The 22,175-nt window shown below is 44.4% G+C and overlaps 1 long non-coding RNA gene across 1 annotated transcript in view; it reads left to right on the plus strand.

Annotated features, from left to right (window-relative positions):
* The first annotated feature begins 3,921 nt into the window (after positions 1-3,921).
* LOC116544829 overlaps positions 3,922-22,175 on the plus strand; it is a 24,012-nt gene continuing 5,758 nt past the window's right edge. The window contains exons 1-2 of the long non-coding RNA XR_004266053.1: positions 3,922-4,019; positions 16,669-16,671. This is a non-coding gene — a long non-coding RNA (uncharacterized LOC116544829). The remainder of the gene's footprint in view (positions 4,020-16,668; positions 16,672-22,175) is intronic.

Below are 22,175 nucleotides of genomic sequence, written 5' to 3' on the forward strand. Positions count from 1 at the left end.
GGGCAAATCTGACCAGTGTACTGAATCATGACATACAATTAGACTCACAGCGAGTTCCTGTAGCCTTTTCCAAATATCTTTCCATATGGCAGTTCCCCACAGGGTTTTTCTAAGTGCATGCCAGACATCCTGGGCCCATTGGATGAGCCAAATTGTCAGACCCTTAAATACTGCCCTGTACAGAAAACTGACTGTCTGTACAAAAAGCTACAGATGATGGCTCCTAAGTACAAACCAACCATGCAGCTCAAAGTTCTGCCTAGTGACTACTTTACTGCACTCTTGTCTCAAATCATATGGTATCTGCTAGTTGACAGCTACTGTTGTCCATACACATAGGTTACTTCAGCTTGACCGATGTGAGTACAAAGCATTGTCAGGAATGGGGGCTGTGTCTCATGCACCATTGGAGGTATCTCCTGTGGAGGCTCCACAATAGGGGAAGCACTGGTGTTAGAGCATACTGGCCCTAATATGGCATGCAGTTCACCTCCCAAGGGACTCATGGAGAGTGCACTACATTGTTTTAGGTATACAAGCTGCTTTTGTAAAGTGGAGGCCTGGGCAGAGGCTGAGGCAGGCCTGACAAGTCTCTGTCCCACCCTTGATGTGGAGACCTGTTCTCACTGTTACCAGTGAGCAGGTACCAAAGCAGTTACCAAAGCACCATTACCAAAGCAGCAGCTATGGCTTCAACTTGCTGCAAGTACATATATACCCCCAGTACCTGTTGTTCAATTGGGGAATAGCAGGTTTCAGCACCCTTTCACTATTGTGACCCAAATTCTAGAGTAACTACTCTCCCAATGCTGGACTTGTCAGAGGGCCCAACTTGTCCTCTCTGGGCTTATGGTCACATCTAAAGATACTGGTATCCTGCCAATGGGCAAATCTAAGACTTGTCCTGAACAATGTATATTTTAACCTTCTCAATACATCCCCTTGTTCTTTATCCCAGCACCAACAAGACCCCTTCTTTACTGGTGAGAATGATGAACACAAACATTGAGCTAAATGTGGAATAAAAGCCTGTCAGTATCATTAGAAGACCTAGGAAACTTTGTAACTGTTTAACTTTTATAGGCATAGAAAATTGTTGTATTGTGTCAATGACTGCACCTGAGATAAGGCATGTTTTGTCCAGTCAAGTAACCCCCAAGACCCTTAGAGAAAGTTCTGGATATTGCATGTTTTGTGGGTTCATTGCCCATGCTTTAGATTGTAGAAGATTGCACAAGGCATCAAGGTATTGCTGTAGAAGTGACAAGTCTTCAGAAGTTAGCATAATCTCATCAATTTTTTGTAATAAAACTGTTTAAGAGCAAGTGGCAGTGGGTGTTAAATTCAATCTCTCAACAATTATTCAGTCAAAAATAATGGGTCTATGAGGACAGCCATGAGGAAACACTTGGAATGTCCATTGCTGGCCATCCCAATTATTAGGTGGATTAGATTAGTAAAATATGGTACATATACACCATGGAATATCATACAGCCATAAAAAAAATAAAATTATGTCATTTGCAGCAACATGGATCCAGCTAGAGTCCATTAACCTAAGTGGATGAATGCAGAATGCGAACAGTAACATAATGTGGTAAGTTAAGGTTTCCAATTGTGCCTCCTGAGTTTCAAGCTTATCTGCCAAGCCAGCCAGTCATACAAATATGAAAGCTCTCATATTCATTTCCTTCATTTATAGTTTCAGTTTTAGATTCAGAGGGTATATGTGCAAGTTTTTTACAAAGGTATATTGTATGATGCTGAGGTTTGAGTATGATTGAACCTATCACCCAAGCAATGAAGATAGTACATAATAGATAGCTTTTCAAACCTTAACTTCCTCTCTCCCCCAGGTTGTATTCTCCAGTGTCTATTCCCATCTTTCCAACCATGTGTATGCAAAGTTTAGTTTCTATTTATGAATGAGTAAATGTGGCATTTGGTTTTCTGTTTGTGCATTAGTTCACTTAGGATAATGGCCTCCAGCTGCATCTATCATGCTGCGAAGGCCATGATTTTATTCTTTTTTATGGCTGCATAGTATTCCATGTTGTATATGTACCACACCTTCTTTATCTGCTTCACAGTTGGTGGTCACCTGGATTGATTACATGTCTTTGCTTTGGTACACAGTGCTGCAGTGAACACAAGGGTGCATGTATGTATGGGTAGAGGGATTTATTTTTCTTTGGGTATACACCCAATAATGGAACTGCTGGGTTAAATGGTAGTTCAACTCAGTAGTTTGAGACATCTCTAAACTTCCCTGCAGAGTAGCTGACCTAACTTGAACTCCCACCAACAGTATATGTGCTTCCTTTTCTCCGGAACCCCACCAATATCTGTTATTTTTGGACTTTTTAACAAGTCATTCACACTTGTGTGACATAGTATTGCATTATAGTTTTTATTTGCGTTTTTCTGACAATAATCAATTTTTCAAATGTTTTTGGCTACTTATATGTCTTCTTTTGAGAAGCCTCTGTGCATGTTTTTGCCCTCTTTTAAATAGGGCCATTTGGTTTTAAACAAGTGGGGCTGCTTGTTGCCAGGGCTACAGGTCAGTCCTTTCCTAAGTTTCAGGCCACTTTAACCAGATGTGTTCTTTGGCAAGTTGCCTTTCATCAGCTGTGGTTAAGATGAAAACTATTTCATATTCCAGAATTGTAGAGCTATTTAAAAAATTTTTAAATTATTATACTTTAAGTTCTAGGGCACATGTGCAGATCGTGCAGGTTTGTTACACAGGTATACACGTGCCTTGGTGGTGGTTTGCTGCACCCATCACCTACGTTAGGTACTTCTTCTAATACTATTCCTCCCTTAGCCCCCCACCCCCAGGCCCCAGTGTGTGATGATCCTCTCCCTGTGTCCATGTGTTCTCATTGTTCAACATCCACTTATGAGTGAGAACATGCAGTGTTTGATTTTCTGTTCTTGTGTCAGTTTGCTGAGAATGATGGTTTCCAGTTTCATCCATGTCCCTGCAAAGGACATAAGCTCATCCTTTTTTATAGCTACATAGTATTCCATGGTGTATATGTGCCACATTTTCTTTGTCCAGTCTATCATTGATGGGCATTTGGGTTGGTTCCATGTCTTTGCTATTGTGAACAGTGCAGCAATAAACATAGTGTACATGTGTCTTTACAATAGAATGATTTATAATCCTTTACATATATACCCAGTAATGGGATTGCTGGGTCAAATGGTATTTCTGTTTCTAGATCCCCGAGGGAATGCCACAACTGTCTTCCACAATGGTTAAACTAGCTTACACTCCCACCAACAGTTTAAAAGTGTTCCTATTTCTCCACATCCCCTCCAGCATCTGTTGTCTCCTGATTTTTTAATGATCTCCGTTCTAAATCTAAATTGAGTGAGGTGGTGTCTCAATGTGGTTTTTATTTGCATTTTTCTAATGACCAGTGATGATGAGATTTTTAAAATATGTTTCTTGGCTGCATAAATGTCTTCTTTTGAAAAGTGTCTGTAATATAGTTTGAAGTCAGGTAGTGTGATGCCTCCAGCTTTTTTTTTCGTTGCTTAGAATTGTCTTGGATATGCAGGCTCTTTTTTGGTTGCATATGAAGTTTAAGGGTTTTTTTTTTTTCCCCAATTCCATAAAGTCATTGGTAGCTTGATGGGGATGGCATTGAATCTATAAATTACTTTGGGTAGTATGGCCATTTTCATGATATTGATTCATCCTAACCATGAACATGGAATGTTTTTCCATCTGTTTGTGTCCTCTCTTATTTCCTTGAGCAGTGGTTTGTAGTTCTTGAAGAGGTCCCTCACATCCCTTGTTAGGTGTATTCCTATGTATTTTATTCTCTTTGTAGCAATTGTAAATGAGAGTTCACTCATGATTTGGCTGTCTATTATTCGTGTATAGAAATGCTTGCAATTTTTGACTTTTTCCATTTGAATGCCTTTTATTTCTTTCTCTTGCCTGATTGCTCTGTCTAGGATTCCCAGTACTACAACGAATAGGAGAGGTGAGAATGGGAATCGTTTTTGTTCTAGTTCTCAAGGGGACTGCTTCCAGCTTTTGCCCATTGAGTATAATATTGGCTCTGTGTCATAGATGGCTCGTATTATTTTGAGGTATGTTCTTTTGATGCCTACTTTATTGAGGTTTTCTCTTTTTTTAAAGCACAAAGAGACACTGAATTGTATCAAAAGCGTTTTGTGCATCTATTGAGGTGATCATTTGTTTTTAATTCTGTTTATGTGGTAAATCACATTTATTGATTTGCATATGTTGAAACAACCTTTGATTCCAGAAATCTACTGGATGATGGTGAATTAACTTTTGGATGTGCTGCTAGATTAAGTTTTCTAGCATTTTGTTGAGAATTTTGGGTATATGGTCATCAAAGATATTGACCTGTAAGGTTTCTTTTTTTCTTGTGTCTTTTCTAGGTTTTGATATCAGGGTGACACTGGCTTCACAAATTAGTTAAGGAGAAGTCTCTCCTCTGTTTTTTGGAATAGTTTCAGCAGAATTGCTACCAGCTGTTCTTTGTATATCTGGTAGAATTCAGCTGTAAATTCATCTGGTCCTGGGCTTTTGTTGCTTGGTAGGTTTTTATTACTGCTTCAATTTGCAACCCAAGATTGGACATTTCAGGGTTTCAACTTCTTCCTAATTCATTTTTGAGAGGTTGTATGTTTTCAGAATTTATCCATTTCCTCTAGAATTTCTGGTTTGTGTGCATAGGTTGTTCACAATAGTCCCTGAAGATATTTGGCATTTTTGTTGGAATCATTAGTAATGTCATCTTTGCCATTTCTGATTGTGCTTAGTTTGGTCTTTCCTTTTGTTACTTTGTTAATATAACTAGCAGTCTATCAATTGCCTTTATACTTTCCAAGGACAAACTTGGTTCTGTTGATCTTTTCTACAAATTTTTTGCATCTGTTTCATTCATTTCTGCTCTGATTTTATTTATTTTCTTGTGTTAGCATCAAGGTTAATTTGTTCTTGTCCACCTAGTTCATTTGGTATGGTGTTAGATTGTTAATTTATGATCTTTCTATCCTCTTGATGTAGGCATTTAGCAAAGTTTATACTTTCTTCTTAACACTACTTTTGCTGTATCCTAGAAATTTTGGCATGTTTTGTCTGTTTTCATTAATTTAAAAGAATTTTTGATGTATGCCTTAATTTTATTTTTTATGAGAAAGTCATTCAGGAGCAAGTTGTTTATTTTCCATGTAATTGGTTTTGAGAGATATTCTTGGTGTTAAAGTATATCTTTATTACACTGTAGTCTGAGAGTATGGTCTAATTTTAACTATTTTGAATTTATTGAGAGTTGCTTTATGGCCAAACATGTAATCAATCTTATAGTGTGTTTTATATGCAGATGAGAAGAATATACATGTGGAATATTGTGTCTGTTGCATGGTGTACTACTAACATAAAAACATACTTAACTACATAGCCCAAAGACCGTATAAAACAGCTACACAATTGAGTCTACAAAACAACCAGCTAACAAAACAATGACAGGATAAAAATCGCACATATAATATTAAGCTTCAATATAAATGGTCAGCACAACTCCACCTAAAAAGGACAGATGGTAAGTTAGATAAAATAACAAGACTCTGTCAGGTCAAATTGGTCGTGTCAAGTTTAAGTCCAGAATTTCTTTGTTAGTTTTCACCACAATGATCTGTCTAAAGCTGTCAGTGGGATGTTGAAAGATTGAAAATATTAGGGCTCTCCTTCCTTTTCTTTGCTCTTGCATGCTCTCTGGGGTGGGGCGCTCAGCGAGCTTCAAGAGGTGGCTGGAAATCCCCCACCTCACCCCTAGATCCCCAGGAGAGGTCAGCACTGACCCACCTGTGGGTGTCACCAAGGCCGAGGCCAGTCCCTCTCCCCCAGAAGGGGGTGGGCCTGGGTCCAGTCCGCAGGGCCCTTTGAGGGCGCTGACCCAAGATGGAGTTGAGGTGGGGCAGCGCTGGGCCCCAGGGCCCCTGCCTGTCTCCCGGGGAGCTGGGTGACCCAGGCAGCCCTGGTGAGGCCGCGGTGTCTGGGCCCTAGCGAGGCCCCCGGGCTCCCACAGGACGGGTGCGGACAGGGAGGCCGAGGAGGCCCTGCTGCCCTGGGACTGTGTCTCCAGCCCGCCGCTTCCCGTGGCTCTCTGGGTCCCCTCTGCAGAGGGGCAAGGGAGCCCGCCCTGGATCCTGAGGCGCCCAGAGCTCCGGCCAGGCCGCTTCCTTCGTGAGGTCCAGAGGAAGCAGGGGCAGATCGCGGGCGCTCCCCAGGCAAAGGGGGCTGATCTCGGGGCTGGGGTCCCAGGGCTCCACTCCTGCCACCTCTAGGGCCCTAGAGCCAGGGAGGGTGAGAGACAGGAGGCCTTTGGCTCACCGCTGCGGCTGGACAGAGGCTCAGCCTGGGCTGGAACCCGAAGCGCTTGCGACCAGGCCGAGCCGCGGCCCTTTTAAGAGGGGGTGGCGCTTCCGCTTGAGGGGCGGGGCGCTGCAGGCTTGCGTGCCCTACGGAAGCCAAGAGCGCGCTTCCTGCGAGGATCCGGCTGGGGGGATCAGAGGAAGGAGAGACGGCGGGGCGGTCCGGGGAGGGGAGGGGCGGCGCGGTCCGGGGAGGGGAGGCGGCGGCGCGGTCGGAGGGAGGGGAGGCGGCGGCGCGGTCGGAGGGAGGGGAGGCGGCGGCGCGGTCGGAGGGAGGAGAGGCGGCGGCGCGGTCAGAGCGAGTTTCTTCAGAGAAGCCGTGATGGCTTCCACGGGATGGAGGAGGAGGAGGCAGGTCCCTGCGGTAAGCGGTGGGGACTCGTACCCCACCGGGAACCCTCCAGACCTCCCTGCTTCTCCTACATGGCTCCCTGCTTTCCTGCCCTGACTTCTTTGTGGGCATTTGGGCCCCAGTCGTACGTGTGGGGGCGGTTGTAGGGTCCCGGCCGTGGCAGCGTCCACAAGCCTGCCAGGAAGGCTATACCCGCGTCTGACCCGCATCCAGTGTCTAGGAGTGCACAGGCCCTGAGCCGTGGTGAAGCCGGGGACCTGGGTCCCTCCGAACCCCACGGGGCTCTGAGCTGCGGTATCCTAATTTTCATTTCCATCTAGAGTGTGTGAGTTCCCTTTTGCTAAAATCACACCCACATTTCTATTTTTTTTGTTGTTTTTTTAAGAAACTGAGTCTGGCTCTGTCGCCCAGGCTGGAGTGCAGTGCCGCAATCTCGGCTCACTGCAACCTTCATGTCCTGGGTTCAGGCAATTCTGTCTCAGCCTCCTGAGTAGCTGGGACTACAGACGCCCACCACGATGATGCCAGTCTAATATTTGTACTTTTAGTAGAGATGGGCTTTCACCATATTGGTCAGGCTAGTTTCAAACTGCTGACCTCAGGTAATCCGCCCAACTAGCCTACCCAAAGTGCTGGGATTGCATATGAGTAGTAATGTTAACCACGATTTTGTAATCATTGGTTCAGTTTCCTGTCTTTGCACAGGTATCTATTCAGGTTATTTGCCCAATTTTGATCTGGTTATTTTTCTGTTGTTTAGTTTTTTTGCCAGGTGGCTGTGTTACTGGCTTGTGCCTTTTCAAAAATAACCCCTTATCCACTCTGTGTGCCCAAAATTTCAAATAATTTTTAGTATGCTTTTTCATTTTGATCACTGTTTTCCTTTGTTGGGTACAAACTCTTCAGTTTCACGTGGTCCCACATATGCATAATTTTTTGGTTAGCTGTGCTGCTGGTTATTAATCAAGAAAAAAAAATCACTACCAAAGCAGTCCATTGTCAGTGATTTTTTTCCCATGTATTTTTGTCACTTTTTGTAAACCGTGAGCATACATCCAAGTTGCTCTAAATACATCCATAACTGAGGTTGTCTTTGTAGGCGCTTTATGGTTGCAAGTTTTGTATAGAATCTTTTAATCTTTTTCAGTTGATTATTGCACACTTAATAGCATAAGAGTCCTATATTATTCTTTAGCATGTGGATAGCTAGTTTTGAAAACCTTCCCTATTGTGTCATTTTGGTGGTGTTTTGAAAAATGTTCACTCTGTATAAATTTGTGTTTATTATTGTGTACATAGTGTTATTTGTGTTTATTATTGTGCCCTCATTTTGCTCACTGCTCTGTGTTTCTCTGTGTATGCCAGCAATATATAGGTTGGTTAATTAGAGATTTTTATTTAATTAGAACTCGGGGAATGTGTTGCATCCACAATGGTTTGTATTTCTGAGGATAGCTTTGGAAATTCAGGGTGTTTCGCATTTCTACATAAATTTTAGCATTGTTTCTTCATATTTCTTAAAATACTGTTTGCCATACACTAAACGTTATTAGAGGGTACAAGGAAAATTTTGATACAGAATTGATTCCTCTCATCTGAGTGTAACTTTGTACCCGTTGCTGATTCCTTCCAAGACCCCCTCCATCTCCCCAGCAGCCTCTGGTAATGCCCATTGAACTTTCTACTTCTAGGAAATAAAGTTTTTTCAGCCTACATGCCTGAGATATATGGAATGGGACTTTGTCTAGCAGGCTCATTCATTGGACCTGTTGTTCACCAGGTTTCTTCATGTGGCTGAAGATGGCAGGATTTCTGAAAGATTTATGGCTGAAATATATTCCGTGGTGTATCTGTATAGCAGTTTCTTTATCCCTGCTGCTGTGTATGGACAGGTAGATTGGTTCTGTATCTTGACCACAGTTACAAGTGTTTCAGTTCCCACGGGAAGGCAGATAGCTCTGTTCAAACTAGGGATTTCAACTGCTTTAAATGTGGAACCAGTGGTGGGGCTGCTAGCTGACCTGGTAGTTGTACTGTGAATTTTTTCAGGAACCTCTATCTGGTTTTCATAGTGTGAATCCTAATTTACATCCCCATCAATAGTGTTTAAGAGGTTGCCCTTCTGTAAGTGTACACTGGCTGGAGCCTTCAAAAATTTGTGTTTTGTTTTTGGTAGTATTCATTCTGAGTGGAATGAGACGGAATCTTAGTGTGGTTTTCATGGAAGTTTTTGTGAGGATTAACGATGTCGAGGAAGTTACTTGAGAAATTCCCACAGGGTTTAAATTTACCATAGTGTCTGAACTAGTCTGCATTTCCACCAACAGCAGACCAGCAACCTCTCTCCTCTGCCTTGATGGCATTCATTCTTGCAGACTGTGTCATAATCGCCATTCTGACCAGCGTGAAATACTATCTATGGGCCTTTTGCTTTGCATTTCTCTGGTGATTACTGTGGTAGAGAAATGTTGTCATGTCTGTTTGTTGCTGTAAGCTGCCTTTTGAGATGCATATTTTCATGCCCCTTGCCCTTTCTTCATTGGGTTTTTGTTTTGCTGATTTATTTGCTTAATGTTTTTAAGGTAGATCCTGGATATTAGACTTCATCAGATGCATACGTGGAAACATTTCTTCCATTGTGCAGGTTGTCTGTTTATTCTGTGGGTAATTTCTTCTGCTGTGCAGCAGCTCTTTTGTGTATTAGGTCACACTTGCCAATAATTGTAGTTGCACTTGCTTTTGGAGACTTAGGCATATCCATGCTGTGCCAAATCCTCTGTCAAGAAGGGTATTTCCTAGGTTCTCTTGCATGCTTTTCATAGTTTGACATCTTGCATTTACATCTTTCATTCATTTTCAGTTTATTTTGATGTTATTCTTATCTTTGTTTGTTTGTACATGTGTCCTTTTTCTCTGGTGCCTTTTAAGGTTTTCCCTTAAAAACTCCACATGGTTTAAATAATATGATTATGATGTGCATTGGCCTATTTTTTTCATTTTCTTTTGTCTTGGTGGTGTTGAACATTTTGGTCTGTAGTTTTATAGTTTTCGTAAAATTTGTAAAATTTTTAGTCATTATTTCTTCAAGCTTTTTCTCACCCTTTTAGTTCTTTTACAGACTCCAATTACATTAAACTATTTGAAGCTGTCTCACCACTTATGCATACCTGTTCTTTTTTATAATTTTCTTTTCTTTTCTTTTTTGAAATGGAGTCTCTGTTGCTCAGGCTGGAGTGCAGTGGTACGATCTCAGCTCACTGCAGCCTCCACCTCCCAGGTTCAAGTGATTCTCCTGCCTCAGCCTCCTAAGTAGCTGGGATTACAGACACTCACCACACCCAGCTAATTTTTGTACTTTTAATAGAGACGAGGTTTCACCATGTTGGTCAGGCTGGTCCTGAACTCCTGACCTCAGGTGACCCACCCGCTTCAGTCTCCCAAAGTGCTGGGATTACAGGCATGAGCCACAGCACCAGGCAAAAATTTTCTTTTTTCTCTCTGTGTTTTATTTTGGATAGTTTCTACTATAGTTAAAGTTCACTAATATTTTCTTTTGCTCTGCCTACTAACATTAATTCCATCCAATGTATTTTTTAAACATCTCACACATTGTAGTGCTCATGTCCAGAAGTTTTATTTGGGTCTTTTTCAATATCTTTTATGTCTCTAACTTTTGGAACACATGCAATACAGTTATAATAATTTTTCAATGCCCTCATCTGCTAATTGTAACATCTGTGTAAATAATGAGTAAGGTTCAATTGATTGATTTATCTCCTTGTTATGAGTAACATTTTCCTAATTCTTTGCTCTCCTGGTAATTTTTGATTGAATACCAGACCTGGTAATATTTTTGCTTTATGGGTTGCTGGATAATTTCATATATCCTTTTTTTTTTTTTTTTGACATGAATTCTCACTCTGTTGCCCAGGCTGGAGTGCAGTGATGTGATCTCAACTCACCACAACCTCCACCTCCCGGGTTCAAGTGATTTTCCTGCCTCAGCCTCCAGAGTAGATGGGAGTACAGGTGTGCGCCATCATGCCTGGCTAATTTTTGTATTTTTAGTAGAGGCGGGGTTTCACTATGTTGGCCAGGCTGATCTTGAACTCCTGATCTTTTGATCTGCCCACCTCGGCCTCCCAAAGTGCTGGGATTATAGGAGTGAGCCACCGCACCTGGCCAATTTCATATTTCAATAAATATTCTTGAGCTCTGTTCTTGGACCAGTGAAGTTACTTGATCTTTTTATGTCTTGCTTTTAAGATTTGTTAGGTAGGACCAGAAGTGTACTCAGTCTAGGGATAATTATTCCCCATTACTGAGGAAATGCCCTTCTGCGTACTCTGCCTAATGCCTGGTGAATCTTGAGATTATTGTCTAGCAGTATGTGAGCACCATTACTTTCAATCATTTTGGATGGTTCTTTCCCTCATCTCAGTGTTCTCACGCATATGCACTGACTAGTACTCAGTTGAAGCTTGAGGGGAACCTTCTGCAGATAAGCAGATTTTCCTCTCTGTCCAGTTCTCTCTTCTCTGCTGACTATATCCTATGAACTCGCCTGTCCACTTTGCCAGCAGATGAGAGGTCCATGGTAGTGAAAATACCAGAATATCTGACATCAGTAGTCTTGTCTCTGCCAATACTTATAAAAACAGAGGGACACAGATTCCTGGCTTAGTTCGTTTTGTGTTGCCACAACAAAACACCTGAGATGGGTAATTTATAAGAAGCTGAGATTTATTTCTTATAGTTTTGGAGGTTGAGAAGTCCAGGGCAAAGAGTCCATCTCTGGTAAAAACCTTTTTTGAGTGTCATCCCATGGCAAAAGGCAGAAAGGCAAGAGAGTATGCATGCAAAAGACAGAGAGCCAAATACACTTTTTTTTTTTTTTGAGACAGGGTCTTGCTCTGTCACCCAGGCTGGAGGGAGGGCAGTGGCACAATCACAGCTCACTATAGGCCCGAGCTCCCAGACTTAATCAATCCTCCCACCTCAGCCTCCTGAGGTGCTGGGATTACAGGCGTGCCTGGCCATGGCCAGCTAACTTTTTATTTTTTCTTTAGAGACAGAGTTTTGCCATGTTGCCCAGGCTGGTCTTGAACTCCTGGGCTCAAATGATCCTCTACCTCACCCTACCAAAGTGCTGGGATTACAGGTGTAAGCCAGCATGCCTGGCCCAAACTCACTTTAATAACAAACACATTCTCACAGTAATAACGTTAATCCATTCAGGAGGGCAGAGCCCTTGTGGCTTGCTCACATCTGGTTAGGCTCCACATCCCAACACTGTTGCACTGGGAATTAAGTTCCCAACACACAAACTTCATGGGATGCATTCAGATCATAACAGTGACTGAAATACGATTTCAGCCTGCTGAAAGACTACCTGACATTAACACCAATGATTTCTTTGAAAAGAATTCTAGACCGTGGGCTGTGCCAGTGCTCCTAGGCATCCATTATTTAATAAGCTCCTTGTTATTGCCACAAGTTGTGTGTTAGGCAGTGATTGTTCAGTAGGGAGCAAACTTTAATAGGTGCAGACTGGAACTCTGCAGTGAAGAAAGACAAGAGACCATGTAGACCTTATGTAATGCGGTGACTCTTGATCTCTGTCATGGTTCCAGACATCTCGACAGCTATCTCCTGCAGCTGTGCGTGTTCTCTACCTCCGAGGTTCCAACTGGCACTGTGGGTTGGCAGTGGGAAGAAGTGAATGCGGATAATGAGGATAGTCCCAGGAAATAAACAGCCTGTTTTCTTTTCTTTTTTTTTTTTTTTAATAAAATGGTTTATTTTTCTAAAACAAACTAATCAAGACTCAGTAAGTGTTTAGTTATATAATTCAGAACAATATAAGAAATTCTTGGTCCAACATGAGAATTTGCAAACCCAATCCACTCCCTTTAGAGTCTTTTCTCCAGCATAAAAGATAAATGCATACCACCATATCCCTTCTGCTGGAGTGACTCTCCACTCCTGACCTCCTCTTTCTGAAGGCTCACCCAGGATGACACAAAAGCACCACTCAAGAATAGTTTCAGACACAATGAAATCTGACTTCTTGTTCAGAAAAGAAATATTCTCCTAAAAGTTACAATCCACAGAAATGTATCTCCATCCTCAATGGAGACAAATTTTCATAGTTAACTCCTCAGTCTTTCTAACCACAGGTGCCTTCTTCATCCCCTACCTCATCTTCCTCTTTATGTCATTCCTCTCTTCCTTCTGGACACAGCACTAGGCCAGTACACTAGCCAGGGAGGTATCACAGCCTGGAGGAAGATCTGCCCCATTTTTGAGGGTGAATAGCTCTGTGCCTGATTCCACGGCATCTTCATTAGTGGTTATAAACCTTTCTGGAATGACTGGAGTAATGCAGCAGCAGTTCCGAGGTTAGGATAAGATCATAAGTCTCTATGTTAAACCCTTGGTTTGTGTGGGCTGCATACTGAGCTAGTCAGCTGGTCCATCAGAGAATGGGGAAGAAACAGCAGTAAGCATGGGGCAAAGGGTTTAGGTTAGTTAAGTAGAGTGCAAAGCTGCTTTATCTATATGGTTTAGATACATAACAATGTCTTTGTATTTTAAGACACATTTAAATCAATTATAAAGCATTTTAAAAGATAACTTTAAATGAGGAAAAATTATTTCATTAATAATTCTATCTCGGCCAGGTGGGGTGACTCATGCGTGTAATCCCAGAACTTTTGGAGGTTGAGGCTGCTGATCACCTGAGGTCAGGAGTTCGAGACCAGCCTGACTTACATGGTGAAACCACTCTCTACTAAAAATACAAAAAAATAGCTGGGTGTGGTGGTGGGTGCCTGTAATCTCAGCTACTTAGGAGGCTGAGGCAGAAGAATTGCTTGAACCCGGGAGGCAGAGTTGCAGTGAGCTGAGATCACGCCACTGCACTCCAGCCTGGACAATGAGGGAAAGTCCATCTCAAAATAAATAAATAAAAGTTGTATCTTGACACAAGTATTTAAAATTCGCAGTGTTTAATTTCATTATTTTTCCATATGTAGGATTTTCTTTACATTTTTATTTTGAAATAATTGTAGATTCACAGGAAGTTACAAAAATAGTTGTTTTCCTCAATGGTAAATTAACTCCCAGCCTCAGACAACCCTCCCACCTCAGTGTCCCACTATAGCTGGGATTGTAGGCATGCGCCACCACTGTCCACTGTCCCTAGCCCAATTCTGCAGTTTCCCCGAAGGCATTGACTATGCCCCCCCAGATGATCGTCATTGTCCTCAACGTCTGCTACATCATTGTGCTGGCCTGGGCCCTTTTCTACATCTTCAGCAGCTTCACCATCAACCTGCCCTGGGGCAACTGCCACCATGAGTGGAACACAGGTATGGTCATCACCTGAGGGTCCACTCCTCTTCCTGTTCTGTCACATTACCTGGAAGTGGGATTGTCCCTATATCCCACCTTAACACAGACACACCAGAAATCACCCACGTAGATCATGGAGAGCTTACCTCAAGAATGAGATCAAGAATTCACCAGCCTCACAGCAAAATGTCATGAACTTCTTAAAGAAAAAATTATGTATTCAATTAATGTATTATGCAACTGGAACTGACCACCTTTTTATGTCATTTAGCCATTTACTTAAAACAATTTGAAATATGGTTAGTTTAATATATCGATATATTTTTGTTCAGTCATTTGTTGTCTTCTTTCTGATACCATTTTAGGCCTTTCAACTTAGAATTCATCTGGACTTGCTTGTCAGGGGCAGCAGAGGTGGGAGAAAAGCCATGTATAAGTGGACCCACACAATTCAGATCCATGTTGTTCAAGGGTCTGCTGTGATTTATAATAGCAATTACAGTCATGTGCCACTTAATGATGGGTACACACTGAGAAATGCATTGTTGGCAGTGTCCTTGTATGAACATCACAGAGTGCACTTACACAGACGTAGATGGCACGGCCTGCCACACACCTGGGCTGTGTGCTGTAACACCGTACTGAATACTGGAGGTACTTGTGGCACAATGGCAAGTATTTGTGTATCTAAACATAACGAAACATAGAAAAGGTACAGTAAAGATGCAGTATTTTAGAATCATGTGGGAACACTGTCATACATGTGATCCCCTGTTGACTGAAATGTGGGCATGTGCTGCTTATCTGCAATTTCTCCTGTGCTTATAAGACTGCCTGAGCCACCCATGGCAATAGTACTCCTGAGTCTAATGTACAGAAAGCAACAACATCTAGGGCAATGCTGTCCAAAAGAACTTTCTGTAATGATGAAAATGTTCTTTGCACCATTCAATATGGTAGCTATTCATACTAGCTACATGTGGATATTTATTTATTTACTTTTTATAGGCAGTCCCACTGAGCCAGTGTAGGTTTGGAGTGACTCTTGCATGTGGTTACTGAGCACCTGAAATGTGGCAAGTGGTCTGATGAACAGAACCTTAACATTTACATTGAGTGTTAACTGGAACAGCCACAGGTGGCTCGTGGCTGCCCTACTGGAAGGGTTGGCTGGAGAGCAGAGTGGACACGGTTCTGCCTGGATTCTTGGCACATCCCGCTCTCCTTGTCCAAGTATCTTCCAGTGCCAGTCAATAAGGCCCTACCCCTTTGAAGTGGGCTAATCATGATTGATTCTTTCTTGCTCAGATGAGTTACTCAATTCTGAAGTGGAGTTTGAATCCTTTACTTGCCAGGAAAAGCATTTTTGCATGGCTAGTGTGGTATTCTTTATCCTTCATGACCTGGCTCCTGTCTGCATCATCACTTCACCATCAGCTCCATTGCCTTGTACTCTATGCTCCCCTTCCAGGCACTTCTGTATGCATCACTGCCACTACCTCCATTCCACCATTATTTTTCAAAGGGAAAGTAAACCTTGGGGGTACCTCCTCTGAACCCCAAGATTGCATTAGGTTCTTTAATGTGTCTGGTGGCACCTGCACTGGCTCAGCCCTGCCGCGCCACTTCCCTCACTTTCTGTCTGTCTGTTGACTTGATTTCCCACTAGTCAGCAAGATCTTGAGGGCAGGAAAGGTGTCTTGATCTCCTTAGCCTTTGTGCCTAGCACAGTGCTGGCTCTATCATAAGCACTCAAAGATATTTATTGAATGAATCAAGATTTAAAGATCTGTTTTATAATAATTCGTCTGGGCACACTGGCTCACGCCTGTAATCCCTGCACTTTGGGAGGCTGAAGCTGGTGGGTTGCTTGAGCTCAGGACTTTGAGACCAGCTTAGGCAAGATAGTGAAACTCCCATCTCTACCGAAAATAAAAAATTTGTGAGGGGTGGTGGTGCATGCCTCTGGCCCTAGCTACTTGGGAGGCTGAGACAGGAGGATTGCTTGATTCTGGGAGATGGAGGTTGCAGTGAGCCAAGATTATGCCACTACACTCAAGCCTGGGTAATAGAGAAACATTTGTCTCCAAAAAATCTGTTTTATTATAATTCTTTAGCTATACACACACACACACACACACACACACACACACACACACACACACACACACGCATGTTTATGGCTATACATTTATTACAATGTATTATTCTTTATATTCCTTTATAATGTATTATAATTATCTATCTATATATATATTCAGTAAACATAGGTATTTAAAAAAATAAGGAAGAATACCTGTATTATAATTCTTTAGGTATATATGTAGCTAAAGAATTTATTTATATACATTTATTATAACTTATATGTACATTATAATTTAGCTATATATATTTATATATAGCTGTATTCTTTAGCTGTATTTAGCTATATTCCTTAGCCATATATATATATATATAGCTAAAGAATTATAATAAATGTATTCTTCCTATATTAAATATCTCCGTTTACTGAACCCACCCTTGGCTACTAGCTTGTCAGTTAGTAAAGGTTTTATTCAGATCTCAGGGAGGTTCCTCTTGGAATAATGTTTTCAAGTCCTGGTGGTCCAGAGCCTTCTCTTCAGGGCATTATTAGGCCTGCCTTCCTCTGGATCGACTGGGAGTTCCTGGGACAATCCTGGGGCTGATTGAATACCTGAGTCTTAGGTTTTAGCATTGCTGACATCTCTCCTAGTGAGCCTGGTTTTACTCAGAGCCTAGCATTTGAATCACACAAGACACGCTGTCCTGCCAAGATGAGATAATGCTTTTCTGGGTGTGCTGCAGCGTCAAGGCAAGTAAGTGGTTTAGTGGAGAGAGCACCCAGCTAGCCTTCAGTCACCCAACAGATACTTGTTGAGCTCCTGCTACAGTATATGCCAGGCTCTGTTCCAAGCACCGAGAATATGGTAATAAACAAAAACAAAGACCCACCCTCCTGGGGCTTTCATTTCAGTGATGGGAGGTAGACATGAAACGAGTGGATGCGAAATGTCCCTTTACAAAGCAGCAGTACATGCCATGTTAGAAGGCCGGCTACAGAGGAAAATAAAACAGCGACTGTGAGTTTTATGGGTGGGGGTGCAATTTTAAGTTACATGATCAGGAAAGGCCTTACTGAGATGCCCCTTGAGTAATGGTCTGTAGAAGGAGGGGGAATGAACCATTGAGCTGGGGGACGAGAACTCTAGGAAGAAGGTGTTGAGGTAGCACTGCACCTGACACACCCAACGCGTGCAGGGAACAGGGTGGGTGTGTTGGAGCAGGTGGCTGCAGGGAATAGGATGGGAATGGATCCAGCAGGGCCTTGGAGGTTATGAAAGGGTTGCAGAATTTTTCTTCTAGTGGGATTGGAAACCCATTGGAAGCTTTTAGCTGGAGTGTGACCTAGAGTGATCTAAGGTTTAACAACATCACCCCTGCTGCTGTATGGAGATTTCACAAGGGGAGCAATGGTGGAATCTGAAGGGCAGGTAGGAGCCGGAAGCTGATGGTGCCTGCCCTGTACCAGGGTGGTGGTAGTGGAGGTGACAAGAAGCATCAGTCTAGAAATTTTGAAGGCGGAACCTAGACAATTTGCTGACTGGGTTCCAGCCTACACTTGTCATTCACAAGCAGATACAGGCCATTTCTAAGAAGAACCACTTTCTTCATGGGTACAATGGGGGAAACAGTATCTGTCTTAATATTTCCCAGGATTATTGTATTGTATCAGTACTCTGTAAAACTCCAGAGTCACATACAAATAACGAGGAGCACCGTGTATTGAGCACTCTACCTCTGTGTTTTCATTTAATTTCTCATCAGTCCCACATAATGCATCTTCTACATTTTAGAGATGAGGACAGCAAAAACACGGAGAGCTGAGTTATAACTTACCCACGACCACACAGTTCATACCCAGGGGACCAGCATTCAAGCCAGAGCTTTCTAGCCTGTGCTCTTAGCCACTCTGATACATCACTTTCCTAGAAGGTATTCTTAACTATTTCTTGAAGGCAGTGACTTTGCACAGGGTGCTTACCTAGAAATGTTAGCAATGCTTTGAAACAGCTGGCCTGGTGAGTATTTCTTCTGCTGCCAACTAATCATGCCTGAGGAGAATATATACCAAGCATCTATGCACCCACATGTCCAAGTGTGTGGGAGAGCATGAGCTGTGTTTGTCGAGGTGATTATGTGTGGGAAGATGTTTTGTACAGATAACTTCAGCCCGGCTCCTGCCAAAGACCTTCCTTCCCATCCTCCTAGAATTTCACCCCACTCTCTAGTTGAGTCATATGCTGGCTGATGATTTTTCTCTTTCTTTCCTCCTTGTAACTCAACGGGTAGAACACTGTGTGGAGTTCCAGAAGACCAACGGCTCCCTGCACTCCAGCCTGGGCAACAGGGCAAGACTGAGAAGAAATAAAAGAAAGGAAGGGAGGGAGGTGGGAGGGAGGGAGGGAGGAAAGAAGGAGGGAAGGAAGGAAGGAAACGAAAGAGAGAAGAAAGAAAAAGAGGAAGGAAGGGAAGAGAAGGGAAAGGAAGAAGGAAAGAGAAAGAAGCCAGGCGTGGTGGTTCACACCTGTAATCCCAGCACTTTGGGAGGCTGAGGCAGGTGGATCACAAGGTCGGGAGTTGGAGACCAGCTTGGCCAACATAGTGAAACCCCGTCTCTACAAAAAATTAGCCAGGTGTGGTGGCAGGCACCTGTAATTCCAGTTACTTTGGAGGCTGAGGCAGGAGAATCGCTTGAACCTGGGAAGTGGAGATTGTAGTGAGCCAAGATCACACCATTGCACTGCAGCCTAGGCGACAGTGCAAGACTCCATCTCCAAAAAGAGAAAGAACAAGAGAAAGAGAAAGGAGTTTGAGACCATCCTGGCCAACATGGTGAAAATCCATCTCTACTAAAAATACAAAAAATTAGCCAGGTGTGGTTGCATGTGCCTGTAAACCCAGCTACTTGCGAGGCTGAGGCAGGAGAGTCACATGAACCCAGGAGGCAGAGGTTGAGGTGAGTGGAGATTGCACCATTGCACTCCAGCCTGGGCAACAGAGTGAAACTCCATCTCAAAAAAAAAAAAAAGGAAGAAAAGAAAAACGGGGGTCAAGAAGGATCAGACCACTCACCTACTCACTTCCTGTCCTTCTCGATGGGAAAGTTGAGGGCATGCAAGGCACTCTTGCAGGAATGCTTGTATCAAAGACCCCAAACATGGCAACAGAGGCCCAAGGCTGGCTGGAGTGCCAGGTCTTGGGGGCTGCATGCTCCCCGCCCTCCCATCCATTCTCTGCTTCCCCCATTCCCCACAGTTGAGACTACTCCCTCCTGGGCAAGAGTCTGCTCATTCCCCCTGACACCTGGCTTCCCCTGAACTCGCCCCTGAGAGTCACCTTTCACACATTTATCATTTGCTCAAAAAGCCCACTCAGCACCCAGGCTGTGCCTGATGCCACAGCAAAATGGAGCCCTGACTTCAAGAGGCAAGCCCAGCACACCTCCAACGAGGCACTTAAAAAGTAAATTGTGGTGGGAGAATTAAATGTTGCTGTTGTCGTTGTTCTGAGATGGGCTTGCTCTGTCACCTGGGCTGCAGTGCGTGAGGCACTGGGCTCAAGCAGTCCTCCCACTCCGCCTCCTGAGTCTTGAGTGCCACCACACTCCATTGACTTTTAAATGTTTTGTAGAGGTGGGGTGTCCTTGTGTTGCCCAGGCTGGTCTCCAACTCCTGGGCTTAAGTGGTCCTCCTGTCCTGGCCTCCCAAAGTGCTGGCAGTTTAGATGTGAGCCACTGCACCCGGCCAGTGTTAAGTTGAACTATTTGATTGCTGCACAGCCTAAAACATAATCGTTCTACTAAGACACGTTGGACTGTATTAGAGGGCATGATGCAAAAGTCATGAAGTTCAACAACTAGCCTCAGTGGGTCACAGACTTCTGTTCTCTTCTGCCTGCAGTCCCACAGGGATCCACTCTGGCCTGGAGCGAAATCTGGTTTTCCCAAGACGGCAACTCCCCAGCCTCAGTGCAGAATGACAGCCTCCTCTTGGTCCAGGAGTGCTTGTCCTGAAGCCTGCTGAAAGGCAGAAGCTGGGAGCCACCGGTGCAGCTCCTGGGCAGCTGACAGAGCCTCCCTCACTGTTGGGGCGGCAGCAAGGACACCAGCCATTAATCACTCTTCCCTCCATTTTGTCAAACCCGGCAATCTCCTGAAGATGTCACATAAACACAATTAACCTTTAAAGGGCTGGGTGGCTGCCCAAGGGAGGGAGAGCTCAAAGTCCTCACCCTGGGGGTGAGTCCCCTTCCCTCCTCTGCTCTCAGACCCTCCTGGTGACAGGAGGAGGGAGTTTAAAACAAGAAGGAAAGGCTCCAGGTAACCCTCGCTCCATTTGTTAAGCTGACAGAGCTCCGGCCACTAAGAATCCAGGGGAGGTCTCCCAAGGAGGATGAGGATGGAGGAGAGATGTCAGCAGGTGTGGCTGCACCTGTCTGTCATAGTTTCCCTGGCAGCCTCAGCCACTGTGCCCCCTGAGGATGGGGCCCTTCCTGCCCACAGGAGCCAGAAGCAGTGAGGGTCCCAGGCTGGGGGCAGGGGGCTCTGTCTGGGCCCTGACACCAGGGAGTCGGCTTGGCTGGAGGAGGGTCCCCCACCACCCCTTCCCTTTGCCTCCCTCCTACATTCATTCATTCAACAAAGTCAAGAGCCACCTCCATGTTCCAGGCATGGCACTGGGGATCGAGGATGAAAGGAGAAAGAAAAGACTGTCTGATCCCAGGGGACTCCTGGTGAATGCAGGGTGGGGAGCAGACTTGCAAGACATTATTTCCGTAGGACAAATGTAAATTGCAGGATGGGTAGTAAGGAGGCGCTGTGGAGCCCTGCGAGGGGAACAGAGGTCCAGTGCTGGAAAGGTGACTGTCAGAGATGGGCAGCTCAGCAGAGGTGATGTTTAACCTTGGTCTTACAGTATGAGTAAGAGTTCTCCGAGCAGACAGAAGGAGCTTGAATGTACTGGCTAGGACCTCGGTGGTGAGGACGTGGAGGCTAAGGCTTGGAGGGTCAGTGAGGGTGACCCCTGGAGGGTCAGCAAGGCCAGCCTCTAGCAACATGGCCACACAGTCGATCTGGGCTCTGATGTGGATGCGTTAACTGCCGCTGGCAGCTGGCTCCAGGACACCTCAGCTGCAAAGAGCACTGCCCACAGCAACACCCACCTCTGAGGGGCCACAGCAAAAGGCCTGTGCTGGAGAGAGACCAGGGCTGGTCGCCCCAGCCCACTCAGGACAGCTCTGAGGGCTTCCCTGGCCAGTCTCTCCTGCAGCCACTCCAGCTTCCTCCTCCACTGTTCTTCAATAACCATCTTGCAGACTCAGCCTGCTGCCCTGGAAACCAAACCTGTAACACACAGAGGGTGACAGCAAAGCTGTAATTTAGAAACCAATGGGCAGTATACTAGATCAGAAATAAAAGCTCCCCATCAGCTGGAAACCCAGACTCATTCCAGTTTCACAGCCGAGGCTCACTCCCTCCAAGCGCCCACCATGGAGGACCCAGAGACAGAGGCTCCTGGGGAGCTGCTCGAGATCCTGTCTCCCAAACCCCTAAACCAGGACACCACACACTTGGGATGCCACCATAGGGTAGAATGGGTGTGTCCTAAAGAAACACTGGCATCAGACCTGGGATTGCCTGTGGTAAAAGAATGAACTACAGTTGCAGTGACACAGAAGGTGCAAAAGCTGGTGTCCCAGGATGCTGAGTAAGGGCACCCAGATGCCAGCGCTCAGAATAGCTCAGAGCCATTTCCGCCTCACACCAGAGATGCTTGAAGCCACAGGGTTCACACAGATGGCTTGTTTACCCGTCATACACATCCTGCTCCAGCAAAAGGGCCCGGCTGAGTTCCCAAGGCAGCAGATGAAGAAACCTCAGCTCTTAGGGAAATCAAGAGGTAAAAGACAGAACTCCCTCCTCCCTCCTCCCTCCTCCCTCCTCCCTCCTCCCTCCTCC

This window comes from Sapajus apella, unplaced genomic scaffold, assembly GCF_009761245.1.
Source record: "Sapajus apella isolate SASKATOON/1434 unplaced genomic scaffold, GSC_monkey_1.0 scaffold232, whole genome shotgun sequence".
NCBI lineage: Eukaryota > Metazoa > Chordata > Mammalia > Primates > Cebidae > Sapajus > Sapajus apella.